This window comes from Schistocerca cancellata, chromosome 2 (assembly GCF_023864275.1).
Source record: "Schistocerca cancellata isolate TAMUIC-IGC-003103 chromosome 2, iqSchCanc2.1, whole genome shotgun sequence".
Classification (NCBI taxonomy): Eukaryota; Metazoa; Arthropoda; class Insecta; order Orthoptera; family Acrididae; genus Schistocerca; species Schistocerca cancellata.
This window is the reverse complement of record NC_064627.1, coordinates 282,961,620-282,978,320: the sequence shown is the minus strand read 5'-3', so window position 1 is coordinate 282,978,320 and position 16,701 is coordinate 282,961,620. Positions and strand designations below refer to the sequence as shown.

The window sequence follows — 16,701 nt, the reverse complement described above, 5'->3', positions numbered from 1 at the left end:
GAAAATTAGTTCACTTCTTTACGTTTGAATTTATCCAGAGTATAGGTCTTTTAATTTATGAAGAGTGAAGCCTTCTTCTTCCTTTTGATATAGTAAAACCTAAATCAGTTTTTGCTCTCAGACATTTGACGTCTTTTGTAAGAGAACACTAATAAGAAAACTATCCAAGTCTTCATGGAACCTTCTGTAAGTGTCGCTAAAGCAAAGCAGTCAATAAAATAAAGATAAAGAAGATGCAAAGGCACAAATTTCACTACATTGACATGATTGCCGCGGAGAGAATAGATCAATTTCCGATGTTGGCAGGCGACACCACTGTCTATCGCCACTACGCCACCAACGTCAACGTTTGACGTTCTCTCCCCGAAACTCTTGACGTTGACGTCCGCTCCGTTCCGATTACAGTCTGTGCGAATACCGCGATTTGAAATGCACTGTGAAATGTTTTGACGTTGTGTTCCTTGAGCTCCGTTAGTCGTTGGGAATTTTCGAGGGGCGTTATGAACTGCACAGGAACTGCGAAACTCCCTTTGTCGTCCATATCCGCGAACAGCATAGCACTCTGACGATGCTTCCACTGTACGGCATATTCAGGTAGCTTACGTACACCAGGATACCCGATTTTACGCGCTTTCAAACACATTTCAACTGAGCCTTTCGCCTTCACTGTGGTTTGGTCGTGTGCATTTATTTTGTATAGTGTTGCAGCCTGTGAAAGGACGTTTTTCGTTCGCCTTGTGGTGTCTGTATGTAGTCTGATATTCGGTAATTATATGTATGCGCGTGTTACACTCTTGGAAATGGGGAATTGAGTGAGGAAATCGCAAATCTTTTTTTTAAGTGATTGTAGTGGGACATTTTGTTGTTTATTCTGTTTATGTTCTGTATTTCTGTTTCTTATTGTTTTCGTAGTGGATAACATGATCAGTGACTTGCTACTAATAGTTTTTGGTCGTTTTCATTTTATTGTTCATTGCAACGATTCTTAGGATTTGAAAATAAAGGTACCTAAGTGTTTTCCCTATACCCTCTTCAAATATCTTATCGAAGCCGTCGACATCATGTCCCAAACCTAGATTTGGCAGAGCTAAGATTTTCAGGCTAATGGCCCCTTTAAGTGCGCCAAGTATACGTGGTTTACTTACGTACACTCTATATTTAAGGTATTCCTACAGAAAAAACACGCATGTTGAGATCTGGGAAACAAGCAGGCGAAACTATGTAACCACTGCGAGAAATTAGACTTCCTAGGAATTTAAGCCTCAAAGAAATTGTCATAATTTTACCGGTCTGAGCAACTACCACATCTTGCTGGAACTACATTCCATTGCGATTTGGGTGTCTTCTTCTTACTTCGGGCACCACGAATTATTCAAGCATCTGTAGTCAGCATAAATTATTGTCCAATATTTTCATCAAACAAATATGGCCCAGTTACAAGCTTCTTCATAAATGAGCACCGAATGGTCACTTTTCCACTACGGAGGGACTTTCACGCTCGTCTTTAAGGTTTTAGCTGACCAACAGCGGATGTTCCGACTGTTAACATAGCCAGACAAGGAAATGAGCTTCGTTCACCATAATGAGAACCAATCCATCCGTCATCACTTAAACGGTTTGGTCTGAAAATGTCACGCGTTCTACGTAATCTTGAGCCTTTAATTACTTAAGCAGGGCCCTTTCGTCAGAGTGAAAGTGTACATTATAGAAAAGTATACGCACTACGCGTTAGCGAGTTGCCCGGTGAAGACCAATTTCCACAGCTGGTCTTGCAGGCTCGATGTTTTCTGGCGTCATGGCTGACAATGAACGACCTGTTGACTTTCGTTTGAGAGTTGAACCAGTTCTCTGAGCTCTTGATCCATTATAAAGTTGTATTATCGACACAGCAGCAACTCAAGAATCAACACTTAAAAGAATCTTTGCACGACAAAAGTTTTCCGCCTGTCTCACATCTCCGCCACTACAGAAATAGCACAACATAGGCAACGATGTGCCACTATGCAGCAATGAAAATTTTTGTGTGGCACGTGAACTGTTAATTAAAAACTGCAAAACCTTTCTGCCGCACAGCATACTTGGAAGAACCGTACGAGGAGCGTTTACAAACAAAACAGACTCCACTGAATCTCTTTTGCGATGTAATTTCAGCGCCGTTTTGAGTCTGAAAAATGGGGTAAAATTTTGCCGTGAGAAGGTGTGGGCGGTGTTTCGCAGATAACATACGGGGAGTGACGCGTATGGTTTTGCTACAGTCCACGTGTCTCCCTGCGCACAGAACCCATCCAGCGCAGTACCGCATACTGCTATATTGTATACCGTGTGACAGGAGATACGGTCTCTTGATTCACAACGTATAAACGCTACCGCAGGAGCGCAATGGAGATGTGTCGATTACAAAGGCGAATGGGAAAATTTGTCAAGTCTAGGTGCATCCCTCATACTCTGGGAAGGGAGGTGCCAAATAAAAATCTCTGTGGTGTGCTCCAGACATTTTCTTCACATTCGCACAGACTTGTATTTTTGTCCGTAACTCACTTCTGCATCCACCTAATTTCATCTATACCGCAATATCAACAAAACATAAAAGAATATCTAACGTAATTGCTGACGGGACGTAATGCTACTCACAAAATGGCTTCGTAACATACAAATATGCTGATAATATACGGGTACTTTAAACACATTTCGTTGTGTTATGCTGACTGTAACCTAACTGAAATTAATCACACAGTAGGAAGAAATTGTTTATACAAAGAGGACTCCCGCGTTTTAATTGATCCATGCATCCACATTTGGGTTCTCCCATTAATTCACGGATAATTCTTACTGGTAAAGCACAAGTGCACCATTGTTATTATGCTTTCCAGAATGTTCATATTTTATATGATTATTAGTTTTATTATTATTATTTTATTATTATTATTATTATTATTATTGATATTATTGATATTGATATTGCAGGCGCTGTTGTATCTCAGTCAACTTCATTTCTCTACTCTATAGCGCAACACTTCGATATTCTGAATTTTTTATATAAAAAAGTTCCAGAAAAGCGACAATTCTGCTACATTCATCGGAACTATAAAAATAATACAACAGAAATTAAACTGCGTATGGAGACGTACGATATTCATTTTTCTTCGCTCCCCACGCGAATGAGATGGGATGGGAAATGGATCCTATTTGTACTCTTGGTGTGCACTGTATAGTGGATTGTGGAGGACATATGTACACGTACTGTGATCATGTATCATAGAAACAGAAGTCGAATGAAATAAAAATAAATTACTGAAAAAATTCTCTGTCTGAGACACAGTTACCTAATGAGATTTGTGCTTCCCTGATATCCAGAGTTGTGAACCTGTTGAGCGCAAACTCTGTGACATTTCTAAATTAAGCTGAACCTGACGACAAGAAGTGAAAAAACTAACAAGTTGGACGAGGTAGTTCTACTATACGTCGTCTCATAAAGGCAGGCGGAATGTCTGAAGGTATATCCCTGATTAAGGTCCGTTTGTGTACTCTGCCCGACGCTCAAGTTATTGTGAAAGCAAAGAGAAATCGCTACCCACTTATAAATACGTCAAAGAAAGCAAGGTAAAAGAAAATCCACTGACAACGAGCGTAAGCGGGAACTGCCAACGCAGTGGAGGGGAAACGCTGTAACAAAAAGGCGTACACACAGCGCCTGCAATATACAGAGGAGGGTAGAGCGGGAAATTGGAGTTAGGATGGACGTGCGAGAGCGACTGCAGTGAGGGAGGCGAAATCGAGTGGGTGGCTGTGGGGGAGACACGCGGAATGGAGAGGGAGAACGGGCGACGATAGGCAGAGGGAGAACGGGACGTGGGTATGGGCTGAAGAGAAGTAATTTGGCTGTGAGGGGCGCGGGATGTGGCAGAACACATACGACTGTTAGCACCGAGCATGCATCGAAATAACCAGAGCAAATAGTAATACAAAATAATAGTGCTGACAATCAAATGCCGATACACCACACAGCTCCTAAATATGATATCGTTCTAAATTTAAAGTTAACCTCCTGTCAGCATTAATGAATAGGTATGACGCGATGAAATTTATTGCAGTTTCTGAAGCGCGTCATTATTTTGGGTGCACTACTCTGACATGTGGTTCTGAATCGACAAGACTGGTTTCTGACACAACTACTTAGATCTGAAGATGATCCCTACTTATCGAAACATGTAACCGGATTAAATATGAACAACTAAAAGAAAAAATCTTGTGACTAGGGTCTCCCGTCGGGTAGACCGTTCGCCGGGTGCAAATCTTTCGATTTGACGCCACTTCGGCGACTTGCGCGCCGATGGGGATAAAATGATGATGATTAGAACAACACAACACCCAGTCCGCGAGGGAAGAAAATCTCCGACCCAGCCAGGAATCGGACCCGGGTCCTTAGGATTGACTTTCTGTCGCGCTGACCACTTTTTTTTTGTCTCATTTTGTTCGCTTTTGTTTGTTGCATCTGCTCGGGGCGGACGTCGTAAGACATCCGTTTAAGTTCGTTGTTGGTCGATTAACTCAGTTTTTTTATTGCAGAGGGCAGCTAACCCTCTGACCGAACACGCTGAGCTACCGTGCCGGCTACCACTCAGCTACCGGGGACGGACAATATGAGCAACTGAGACGAAACAATAAATGAGATTTATCTCTCTGCATCTGATGAATGTTCGCACACCCTGTGGTTGAACGAATGTTTGCTCCATTTAGACTGGCGTGCCCAAGCATATGGTCACAGAGTCACAAGTCAAACTGACATCTCGCAAACTAGTGCACCGATTGGCCAATTGAGATTCTGTTGCTCGACGTCAGAACACATCTGAATATTGCAATCAGTGAGTGATGGAGAGGTTGGCACTGAAATGCTCTAATTTTGTGATGAAGCATGGATATATTGAAGGGGTTACGTGACTAGCGTAGTTACCAGAACAATCCTTGTCCTTTACATCAAGGGCCTCTGCACAATGTGAAAACAAATGTGTGGTGTGGAATTGGCGTAACACGGATTATGGGACCGATCTTTTCCCACAAATCTTAACTTCCCATGCCTATGTCGAAAACACATCGCAACTCTTTCTTGGTCACATGTTTGAGCGGAGCGTACACAAGGCTCCCTACAAATCACACAATAGATTTTTATACAAAGTTTCGTAGCAAAACGAAGAGCCGGTAACGGGCAAATGGGGTAACAAACTGACGAGGTCTAATTTTGCAAAACACTGGTTTAATAGCTTGAAAGTAATCATGTTACTTAAGAAAATCTTGATTAGTGTTTTGATGCAAAATTTTTCTCCGATTTTTCACAGCCAACAGAAGAGAGCGAAATTGATAAATGCGGCATCGAACAGACCAGGAGGTGGTCTAATTTTGCATAAAAAGATTCAACTGCTTAAAAGTAATCAGGTTAATTAAGAAAGATTTAATTTTTGATTTGAGGGGAAAGTAAAATATTTTACAAACATCAGCTGCTAACTTTGTAAATGAAATGTCAAAAGGTTGATCACTTCAAGGCCTAGCTATTTTGCGCATAAAAAGTTACAGTGGTATGTAAATTATGGAATTCTTTCTTTCATTAAAAATAAAATAAAACATGTCCAATTACAGCCTAAACTGAAACTTGTTCGCTTTCTTTTGGTCTGTACACTCTTAATAATAATGAAACACCGACAGATATTTAAATATATATTATTCATGCTTTTTGAACAAAAAAATAAAATTAAATATAACCGGTCACATGTTATGAGAAATAATTTTTCTAAAAGTAGGAAAATATAGAATAAGAATAGAGAAATATATGACGCATCTCATTTGCTGCACATGATTTTGAGCTTCATTCAAAGGGGGGTCAACTGTCTTCTCTAATCTGATTTATTTCTTACTTTCAGATAACTCTTTTCACAAAACATTTTCCTGCTTTTTTCATCAAATTCTTTTCCGGAATAAACGAGTACCGAAAGGATCTGCGTTTATTTCATGCAGGACAATGCAAGAGCGTACACCATCAATGCGTCCGTGACCGTCTTATGAAAAGTTTAAATTTCAAATACATTTTTACTGACTAGGACGATATATCACATCGAGACAGTGGCGGCTCGTAACGACATATCCGCAGCTATCAAGCGAACAGCACGTTAGTGCATTGATGTTTACTGATACGTTTCACTTCTATAATCAAACACTTTCACCCTTGTCATATTTCGCTATTAACTAAAATTCACACTTTATACTGCGTATTTCTGGTTCAGAATTGATTATGCGACACACACATCACATCCTCCACCAGTTCTAAAGTAATACTCGCGGTCTTACCTGCTGACGAGCTGAAGACGTATAACGCGCAAGCAGTTTTGCAGTTAGTATTTCCATATGTTTTTCATCCTGTACGGGACAAATATTCAGTTGGGCAAAAAATGGGATTTAATTTTTTTTTACCCGGAACAAATGAAAAACAAAATAATTTTTTGTGACTTACTGGTCTTTATTATATTTAAATGAAGAATGTTTAACTTTTAACATGCTTCTGTTTGATTATAAATCCTCGTATTTAAAAATATCAGCGCAGCATAGTTGAAAAAGCTCATTAATTAACTTTTTAATCCCATCTGCGAAATAACCCTTTCTACAAAGCAGTTGGAAGCGGGGATACTAAAGATGAACAATAAGACGTGAAAAATGTTAATTTCATTATTGGAAAACCCATGATTTTCTTCCATTTCTCAAGCACAACCTTATTTACGGCATCAAAAGAATGTGACATGACCATGCTTATTTTAATTATTTGAAATTCTTCGTATAAGCAGACCGTGTTAAATTGATCGATCCTTAAAACTTCCGCAGCTTATTGAAAATGGTCGTAATTTATTAATGAATTTAAGTTTGAAAATAGCATCTTGGAAATGATGTTTTCTGAGAAAGCATAACGTGGTAACAAATAGCCTAAAGTGCTCAATTCACCCATTATTTCTCTTGCCTTACTTACCAAAAAGTCGTCTTTTGCTCTTCCCTCAATCTTTCCGCAAATCCCGTCCATTTCAGCATGCATCTCAACAACTGACAAGGGGATCTGGTTGAGCCTTCTTCATCGTTCTTTCTACAGAAAACACTACTGTTGGCAGAAACGACAAACACGCCAAAGATTTTTTCTCTTATCTTTTGTAATGAACGAGGATATTCATTGAGGAATTCCAAAAACTGAGATTTTAATGCAAGCCATATTTTTAATACTCTTTCCACAGCAGGAGCATGAGATAAAAACCTAGTGGCAACGTGTTTTATTATTTCTCTCGAAAATTGCATCTCATTCGCTGCAAATTGGAGTTACAAGTCCACTCTTCGTTTCGCAGATCTACTGAAGTGAGTGCATATTTTCGGTATCATACTTTCTACACCCACTTCCAGTTTATCAGTACTGTATTTTGCAACAGTGTGGACAATATGGACAGGGAACCAGCTTTGACAATTTTATCGTTTTCAGCTAAAAAAAAAAAAAAAGCGAAAAATGGAATAGTTTCTGCCGTACTTAAAATCAGTGTTGTCAGCGGCGAATGTCGAAACTTTATTCAAAGACAATCCATTCTTCTCCATTGTGTCTCTTAATAACTTCGAAACTTGATATGCACATTGATCATTACATTCTACAAATTCCAGTAGACGATTTACTACCCCAATATAATAATCAAAGAATCGTAAGCAAATTGGAAGCATTTTTTTTGTTTTGTTTTCTGTTCCTTGCATCTGTCGGTATAGAAAAGCATAGATTTTTCCTTGGATGGTCTTTGAAATATTTTTCAAGGAGTCTTTGGTCAATACTTCGTATACAACAGTTTCCGTTTACGTTCTTCCGCAGCTAAAATTCTGAGCGATTTTTGAATCACTGGAGATATATGGTACTCATTTGTGTGGGCAATCTATGCCATTGTAACTAAGTGGATGCTTTACCGTGTGACAAAAAATGGTTCAAATGGCTCTGAGCACTATGGGACTCAACTGCTGTGGTCATAAGTCCCCTGGAATTAGAACTACTTAAACCTAACTAACCTAAGGACATCACACACAACCATACCCGAGGCAGGATTCGAACCTGCGATCGTAGCAGTCGCGCGGTTCCGGACTGAGCGCCTTAACCGCGAGACCAACGCGGCCGGCAGTACAGCGTCGCGGTCGTGCGGTTCCAGACTGCAGTGCCTTTATTTACCGTGTGACAAACAGATGCGAGTTCTCTAAAAGTAATCTTGTCCGTCTCCGGGACAGATAGTTCAGGTTTCGAGAAATATTTGGGAAAGGTACTTGATCTATTGTTAACAAGTCATGTGAGATTTAGTAGATGCATGTTGTTTTACATTAGCAACGCCTCCACGGGCACACGAGATATCTTTATTGCACAGGCGATAGTACGCCTTGTATGGGCTTTCTTTTGTCTTAACCAGGAATAGCTATTTTCCCAGTTCAGATTATACTTAATTCTTTTGGCTTTCTTTGAAGGTGTTCCATCACTTCTAGACGAATTATCTGTGCCACTGTCACTTGAATCACTCATTTTGTTTATAGTTTTAAAAATAATTCACAAGCGTAACACGTTCAACACTCAGCAGTTTTCGCGAAAAGTGAACGAAGTTTTAAACTAGAGTGACAATCAAGAACACAATAAAAAAATTTTACAGTACTTTTAACAGGCGCTGATATAGCATTTAAGCGAGTTAGCAAAGGAACGAAAATTGTAGACACAAAACTGTAGAAAGAAGGTAAGATGGATAATAAGGAAATAGAAGAATGTAAAGCAGACAGACAGAGGAAAACAAGAGTCGCGCGACGCCGCGCGGGACGGTGGAAATAGGCGAATATCGGCCGCGCCTGGCACTTTCATAGACCGATAGCCGAACTAGTATGGTTCAAATGGCTCTGAGCACTTAACATCTGTGGTCATCAGTCCCCTAGAACTTAGAACTACTTAAACCTAACTAACCTAAGGACATCACACAACACCCAGTCATCACGAGGCAGAGAAAATCCCTGACCCCGCCGGGAATTGAACCCGGGAACCCGGGCTTGGGAAGCGAGAACGCTACCGCACGACCACGAGCTGCGGACCCAAACTAGTGTAATCATGCTGTACGTATGTTGATAATAGGTGCTTGCCAGCTGTAGCGCGAAAGATTTCTCAATAATGATCGAACAAGGTTGAAATACGGTACATTTAGAATTATGCCGGGAATACGGGACGTCCCGGGAAATACGGGATGCTTGGCAACATTAGATGCAGTACTCCCAGTGAATTAAACAGCGGAACGAGAAAACTCTGTTCAAACAACGCCACGGGCACGAAACAACGTTGCACGCGGTAACAAGGCCCAGTTGTAGCCGAGAAAGGGAGGACGCGGCGCGCAGACAAAGCTGGCCGGTTGTTTCGATGGTAATCAGCTTCTTCACAATTCATGGCACGCTGCTCGCTCGTAGCCCGTCCCGGAGGCGCCGTCTGCGCAACGCACACAGCGCCGCCGGTTTCATTGTTGGTGGTCAGTCATGTCCAGCACAGCAAACGCGCTGCGATGAAGCACACGCATGTACACAGCTGGCAAGCAAGAATACGGCCTCTGACTGGATGCCTACGCATCCAAGGTGGACGACTGTTACGTACATTCTGGACTTCCGCAAAGCTTTGATATTCTACTAGCTAAACTCACAAGTTTCTTCAAGTGCTCTACAAAGGTACCACTCATATGTAATGTGTAATGACAGGAACAAAAAGGCCACAATGGAAGGATGTAGTAAAACTGGTCCCACAAGGATCAACAGTCCATTACTTTTCTCAGTCCATTACTAATCTAAGCCGGCCGTGGTGGCCGAGCGGTTCTAGACGCGACAGTCTGGAACTGCGCGACCGCTACGATCGCAGGTTCGAATCCTGCCTCAGGCATTGATGTGTGTGATGTCCTTAGGTTAGTTAGGTATAAATAGTTTTAAGTTCTAGGGGACTGATGACCTCAGAAGTTAAGTCCCATAGTGCTCAGAGCCATTTGAATCATTTGAACTATTCTAACCCAATGCAAATATTTTTTACACACCACCGACCTTTAATCATACCTACGTGCAAGCCCAAAAATCCTATGCAGAACCATCCAGCAAGAAAATAACGACTTACTTGCCTTATCAAAGTGATCATAGGACATATATTTCAAACAAAAGCTGTAATAAACGTCCTAGTTACTCATGAAAGACTTATTACCCCCTCTCCCCCAGCTCAGAGAACCTTTGCCGCCCTTAATGATAAACGGCACAGAAATAAGACGTTCTCCTTTTGCAACAAACTTGGGGGTAATTCTAGGCCATCACATAGACTCGACTAACGCCCATCTGCAGTTTGTACGAAGGTATCAACATCACTTCATTCACTACACAAGTATAAAATATTTACTCTTGACCTTAAAAAGGAACTGTTTGAATCACTAATAATCTCCACGCTTGATTATGGGGATCCTGTTCTTCAAGGACTTTCGTATGAGAACTCACGCCAGCTCGGGCCCGCATTAAATGCTGGTGTGTGATACATTTATGACGTTTGCTATTTCGACTGTCTCACTCTTGCGCACAACCGATTATCATGGCCACCATGCCAATAAGCGTAGAACTGTGATACCCCGTGTTTGATCTATCGTCTTCTGAATAGTTGAACTCCCTTTTATTTGCCTTCAACGTTTTCACTACGGTCCGAACTACACAGCAAAAATATTCGTTCCCAAGAAAAGAAAATTTTCTATAGCGCCACATAACAGAGCGATAGCCTCAAAACTTTTTCTGCATCAGGTACCCAAATCTTTCTGAAAATATCAAAGAAATTAAATTCCTTTCAAACTTCAACAGACAGCTAATAACAACAGCTAACTCTTCCATATATCTGTCCTCACCTCACTCTTGTCAACACGCCTCTCCCTCCACTTTTCCCTCACCCCCATCACACAGTCCTCTATTGATAGACTGTTCTTTCTTAGCAGCTATTGTCACTGCCATTTTCAATCTCCTCCGCTTTCGTTATTCCTTGTGTTTCTGATAATATTACACAGCTTTAAATGTGCTAAGCTAATCAATATTATTTTTATTCTTAATGCCCTTTGTTACTATTATTATTATTATTATTATTATTATTATTATTATGCTAACCATTATTACTGAGCGTGTATGTACATTGTTGTAGGTGTATGAATACGTGTTGGTCTGATGGAAGAAATGGCCGTAATCCCTAATCTTATCAAGCCAAATATACAATAAAATAAATACCTCTGCAACAACTGGACAAGACTGGCCTGATAATCATTTTCGTTTATTTAAAGATTTACAGAAATCGCTGCAACAGTCGCCTTTTGTGATGGCAGAGTTTTTATTTTCTCCATTAAGCTTAGCGATTCATTAGCAGATTGTACAGTTCTTAGTAGTCGTTCATAGCATTTTGGGGTCATTGTGTAGAATAATTTGATTCCGTGTGATTACTCCTGCAACAGAAATCACTTTACAGAACACTGTTCACGTTTGTCGTTTATGCTAGTCACACATAACTACAAACACTTTCGCTCTGAACGTTTTATATGCTGTACGATTCGTCACGGGTTTGTTCAACCAACGTAAGTGCTTTACGGACACAGAGATGCTTAACAGACTGCAGAGACACGTTAAAAGAAAGACGGATAATATTGCTGTGAGTCTTACAACATTCCGAGAGTTCGAGGGTCTTTTCTTTGCCGTCAGCCATCCGCGAATGGAAGAAGAAGGGGGAAATGATACAGGTACACTACACTACGTGCATTCCGCAACCAGCTATAGGATGGTTCACTTAGAGCAGACGTGGATGCGAAGTGAACACTCAGAATTAATTACTAACTGCCTCTTACGTATTACAAGCCGTTCTCCTTCCATTAACGATGCCTAATGACAAACTTAAGATTTCATTAGTCCCCTCGTTCCCGCATTACGTCTAGGTCTGGCTCCGTAGCAGGCACATTACTGTCTATCCTGTAGACAATGAGTTTCTCTAGGTCCATTCTTCCATTATGCTACGTCATCTTGAGAAAAGCTTTCAGCCGGGCTGAGCTCGGTTTGACCATAACGAGTGATTCTGCTGAATGGGGGTAAACTGCAGGAAAGATCCCTTAGATGACACAGAACACAAAAGGTCGTGTGGACACAAATCCTGACATGTGCTCCAAAGGAGATACAACCAGTTGAAGGAGACATAAAAGTTCTTTAACACTGTAGGTGTCATGATTGAAAGCGCATATGAGAACACAGTGGGTAATGAAAACGTTCTGTCTGTAATAATGTTTTAGATCCACACAGTGGACAGTCAACTGGAGCTCCATCACATGGTAACCTTCATACACCAAATGCACGCATTCCAGTAGAGAAGAAAGTCTGTTTACCATTTATGTAGATTTTTTTTTTAAAATTACGCCAATATACATTCGAAGCGACGAGCTTCATGATCATGGCTCAATACTGTTGTTATGTACAGGCATATACTGCGAAGTCTGTACGCCAGAAACACTAAGATGTAGTTACAGTTGCCGGCCGCGGTGGCCGAGCGGTTCTAGGCGCTTCAGTCCGGAACCGCGCGACTCCTACGGTCGCAGGTTCGAATCCTGCCTCGAGCATGGATGTGTGTGATGTCCTTAGGTTAGTTAGGTTTAAGTAGTTCTAAGTTCTAGGGGACTGATGACCCCAGGAGTTAAGTCCCATAGTGCTCAGAGCCATTTGAACCATTTTTGTAGTTACAGTTCACTTCAATCAATGTTCCTCTTGCCACCTTTCGCTCTTTTCTGCCTATCACTTGTCATGCTGCCCAATCTGGTTACACCTATGAGTTCTCTGGTAATAAACTCTGTTAATCTGTCGTATTACTAAATGGTTATTGCATATTGTAGTTCTGTACAGTATGCTATTTTTGTTTCTTATTAAACCACATGATTGTTAAATAATTCGTTTGTTTTCGACCTGTTCTTTTTCGTAGTTCATCCCGTCTAGTAGGGTCTCCTTTCTGACGTGAATAGTCTAAACTTGGATCTACGTATGATCGTACCTTAACTGTCGTGCATCGGATTTTTCGGGGCTGAAAGTGGGTAGTAGCCCAGTATTTGTCTAAACGAGCTTGTGAAACCACAGTGAGGCTGGCCGGTGACCAAACCAATGGTCATTGATCCACCGCGCGGACTACATTCTGGTCTGACTCACCTTCCAGTACGGAAAACCAGCGTGCTACCTGTTACCTTATACGAGCAGGTATTCATTTTTAACCAGTAATTCTAATGTTCATATTTAACTTTAACAACTGACAATAATGAAATTATAATTAAATCAATACCATTAGCTGCTGACGGGCGTTCATATAGATCAACGGGGATAGTTGGAAAAGTGTGCCCCGACCGGGAATCGAACCCGGGATCTCCTGCTTACATGGCAGACACTCTATCCATCTGAGCCACCGAGAGCACAGAGGATAGTGCGACTGCAGGGCTTTATCGCCGGCACGCACCCCGTGAGACCCACATTCTCAACTTATAGTCCACACACTACATTCATAGTGCCCCTGCCATTATACCCATTACTCGCCGCAGACAATCCACCGAGGCAAATCGTGTGCATCCGCACTGAAGGAGGTCATCAGCCGGTTAGCCTTAAACGATATGAAGGTGGCATCGGTTCTTTCGGACATGTCCGAAAGAACAGATGCCATCTTCATACTGACAAGAACTATCTGTAGGATATGTAGTAAAAAGATTTTTTTAAAGATTAAGTTGTGTTGCATAACATGCAAGTTGCTTATTATCTTTGTCGTACTGAAATATCCATGGGATTTGTTATGTCCCTTGAAACTTGTGTCGTGTTTGCGCTGGTGAACATGTGAGGGCTGCTTCATCGGAATGTCATACATAAAAGAAATGAACTAAATTCACAAGTATACTACAAGTGTTGACAGAAATCTACATATATTCTTCTGCATTCTAGACTAGTACATAAACCGAGCGATGTGGCGGAATGGTTAGCACACTGTACTCGCATTCGGGAGGACGACAGTCCAAACCCACGTTCGGCCATCCTGATTTCGATATTCCGTGAATTCCCTAAATCGCTTTAGGCAAATGCCGGGATGGTTCCTTTGAAAGGTCATGGGTGACTTCCTTCCTCATCCTTCCCTAATCCGATGAGACTAATGACCTCGCTGTTTGATCCACTTTCCCAAATCTACCAACCAACCTATATAAAGACAAGCCCTTGTTTAACCTTGTTACCAAAAATCTCGAAAAGTTCTCTACTTCTAGTTTTTACACAATACTCTAATAAACGTCCGGACGGACACACGCTACATATTTTTTAAAAATATATGTGATATATAAGTATACAAAACGGCCAACCTTATCAGCAAAGTCTCGAAAAGTTCTTGATCGATTTACTTCCGAAAGAACAGGCACCACATACACTGAAATAGTTTAATTCAAGTAACTGTCCTCACAGATGCAGCAGCTGGAGAGGGCCCAATCGATTTACCTATTCATATCAAGCGACTTCAATTGCCAGTCAATGTTCTTATGCAGTAACAATAAATTAGGCTAAAGGTAAAAAAAGATAGTATGAGGACAGAGATTGGGGGTTGTAGGAAAGGGACACAGAGAGGGGGAGAAGGAGATGGACACGTATTTAGCAATTGTGTAGCATTGTTGATTCTAGTTCCGTACATATTCCACCACAGTTCCATAAGTACGGTTAAGCGTCAGTGTTAACTCCCACAGATACGCATTTCTGGAGTGTTGACATTGCAATGAAGGTCTTTATTCAGGATAACGCTCTGCCGATGAAATTGTGACTTCGTAAGATACTTTGGCATAATAAAAAAAATGCTATAAAGAGGGTACATGCAATTTATTATTACGTTTTCTAAATATTTATATGGATTAAATATCGCAGCTGTGACTGGGCCAGACAAGTGTGTGTTTTCCGGACAGACCCTATTATCTGTACAAAAGGAGCCTGGCGCACCGGAACGGAAAAAAGACGTCACGTGACGCGACCGGGCACTCGCACTTAACCCCCTGGCGGGCACGACGTTTTGTTTACGAGTCGGCGTGGCCGCAGAAACCAAGTGGTGGGCGTGGGGCTCAAGCTTTTGATTCGGCGCGAGCCGCCCTGCGACGCCTCGCTCTGAGAACAATGAGCGTCGGGCGGGCGACTGGTGGGGAGGCAGTGAGGCAGAGATCAATAGCCGCGTGGCTGCAGCGGCTCGCCGATCGCGCCTAAGCGAACCGCTTCACTCCTGCTCCCACCTTCGTCGTGTTGCTCGGTGCTCGCTCCCGTGTAATGCTCGGTAAACAGCTGCTATGCCTGTCGAGCAGTACACGTGAGAAAGAGAACTTCCTTCGGTCGTTCTCACAAGGGACGTGTTTCTGAACGTGGAAGGCGCCAACCGTAGTTTCCAATGTGGTTGGTATACGCTCATAAACGAGCTGCTACTTCACAAGAAATTACGTCACTTCCGATCGCGGCGCTCTCCACCGGCAGCTGTCGGCTACATCTGGCGCACAAACTACAGCGGTAATGTTTACGAACGTGGATGTGTGTAAGGTAGCTACGATAGCGAGCGGAGAAAATCGCAAAGAAGGTTATCGATAAGTCCATGGATTCGGTAGGTTATTGCTGTGCAGTTACTTTTAACAACATTTGCTCCACTGTTAAAAAAAAAAAAATGGTTCAAATGGCTCTAAGCACTAACTATGGGACTCAACTTCTGAGGTCATTAGTCCCCTAGAACTTAGAACTAGTTAAACCTAACTAACCTAAGGACATCACACACATCCATGCCCGAGGCAGGATTCGAACCTGCGACCGTAGCGGTCTCGCGGTTCCAGACTGTAGCGCCTAGAACCGCACGGTCACTTGGACCGGCGCTCCACTGTTCATCTGCTAGCCACGTTGCTCCGTCTGAAGTACAGATTACTCTGAATTGCGGGGGAATCAGCCATTTTTCAATTCATGGTCCATGTTCTCTGACGCTTTCACGAGCTCAAATAAACCAACTTATCTATGAACAATTTTCTTATAAAGGTCACTGTAAGTGAAAACAGCCATTACAAAGGGCTACAGTTATTAATGCATATCCACCTAAATCTTCCGACCCGACACCCACGGATTTCTTTTCATGGGCTATGTGAATGACTTGTATATGTACATCTGGCCAAAGCAATTGTATAACCCAAAATGATCATCTCTGATGCGCTCGCATGGGTGTCTCCACATATGCTTCAAAATGTATGGTGCAAAATCAATTATTACTCGACGTTGTCCATGTGATGAGAGAGCTCATACGTAACACCTACAAAGGAGGTAAAAACATTTTTAACTGCCTTTTAAATGATCTCCAATTCTAATCAGTGTAGTGACATGCATTGAACAGTTATAACAGCTTGTAACAGCTATATTCCTTTTGCATTGCCTCGTATACAAGCAGCATCGGATATTCCGGAACTTATTTCTATGAACCATAAACCTTCTGGAAAACATGAAGGTGAATAAAAAGATCCTTAGATCTTAGGTGAATAAAAAGATGCTTAGACCACACATTGTGCCTCAATCTATAACACTTCACGTGACATACGTTGTTTCGGTCTACGTCTTTTACGTTACGAGATACTAAATGTT

General features: G+C 41.7%; 1 long non-coding RNA gene and 1 other non-coding gene across 2 annotated transcripts in view; both read right to left on the bottom strand.

Moving 5' to 3' along the window:
- Positions 1-16,701, bottom strand: part of LOC126161625 (uncharacterized) — a 1,324,793-nt gene that overhangs the window by 1,279,921 nt on the left and 28,171 nt on the right. The window lies entirely within an intron of this gene.
- Positions 13,426-13,500, bottom strand: Trnat-ugu (transfer RNA threonine (anticodon UGU)). Its single transcript has one exon. It is a non-coding gene; the product is annotated as a tRNA-Thr (tRNA).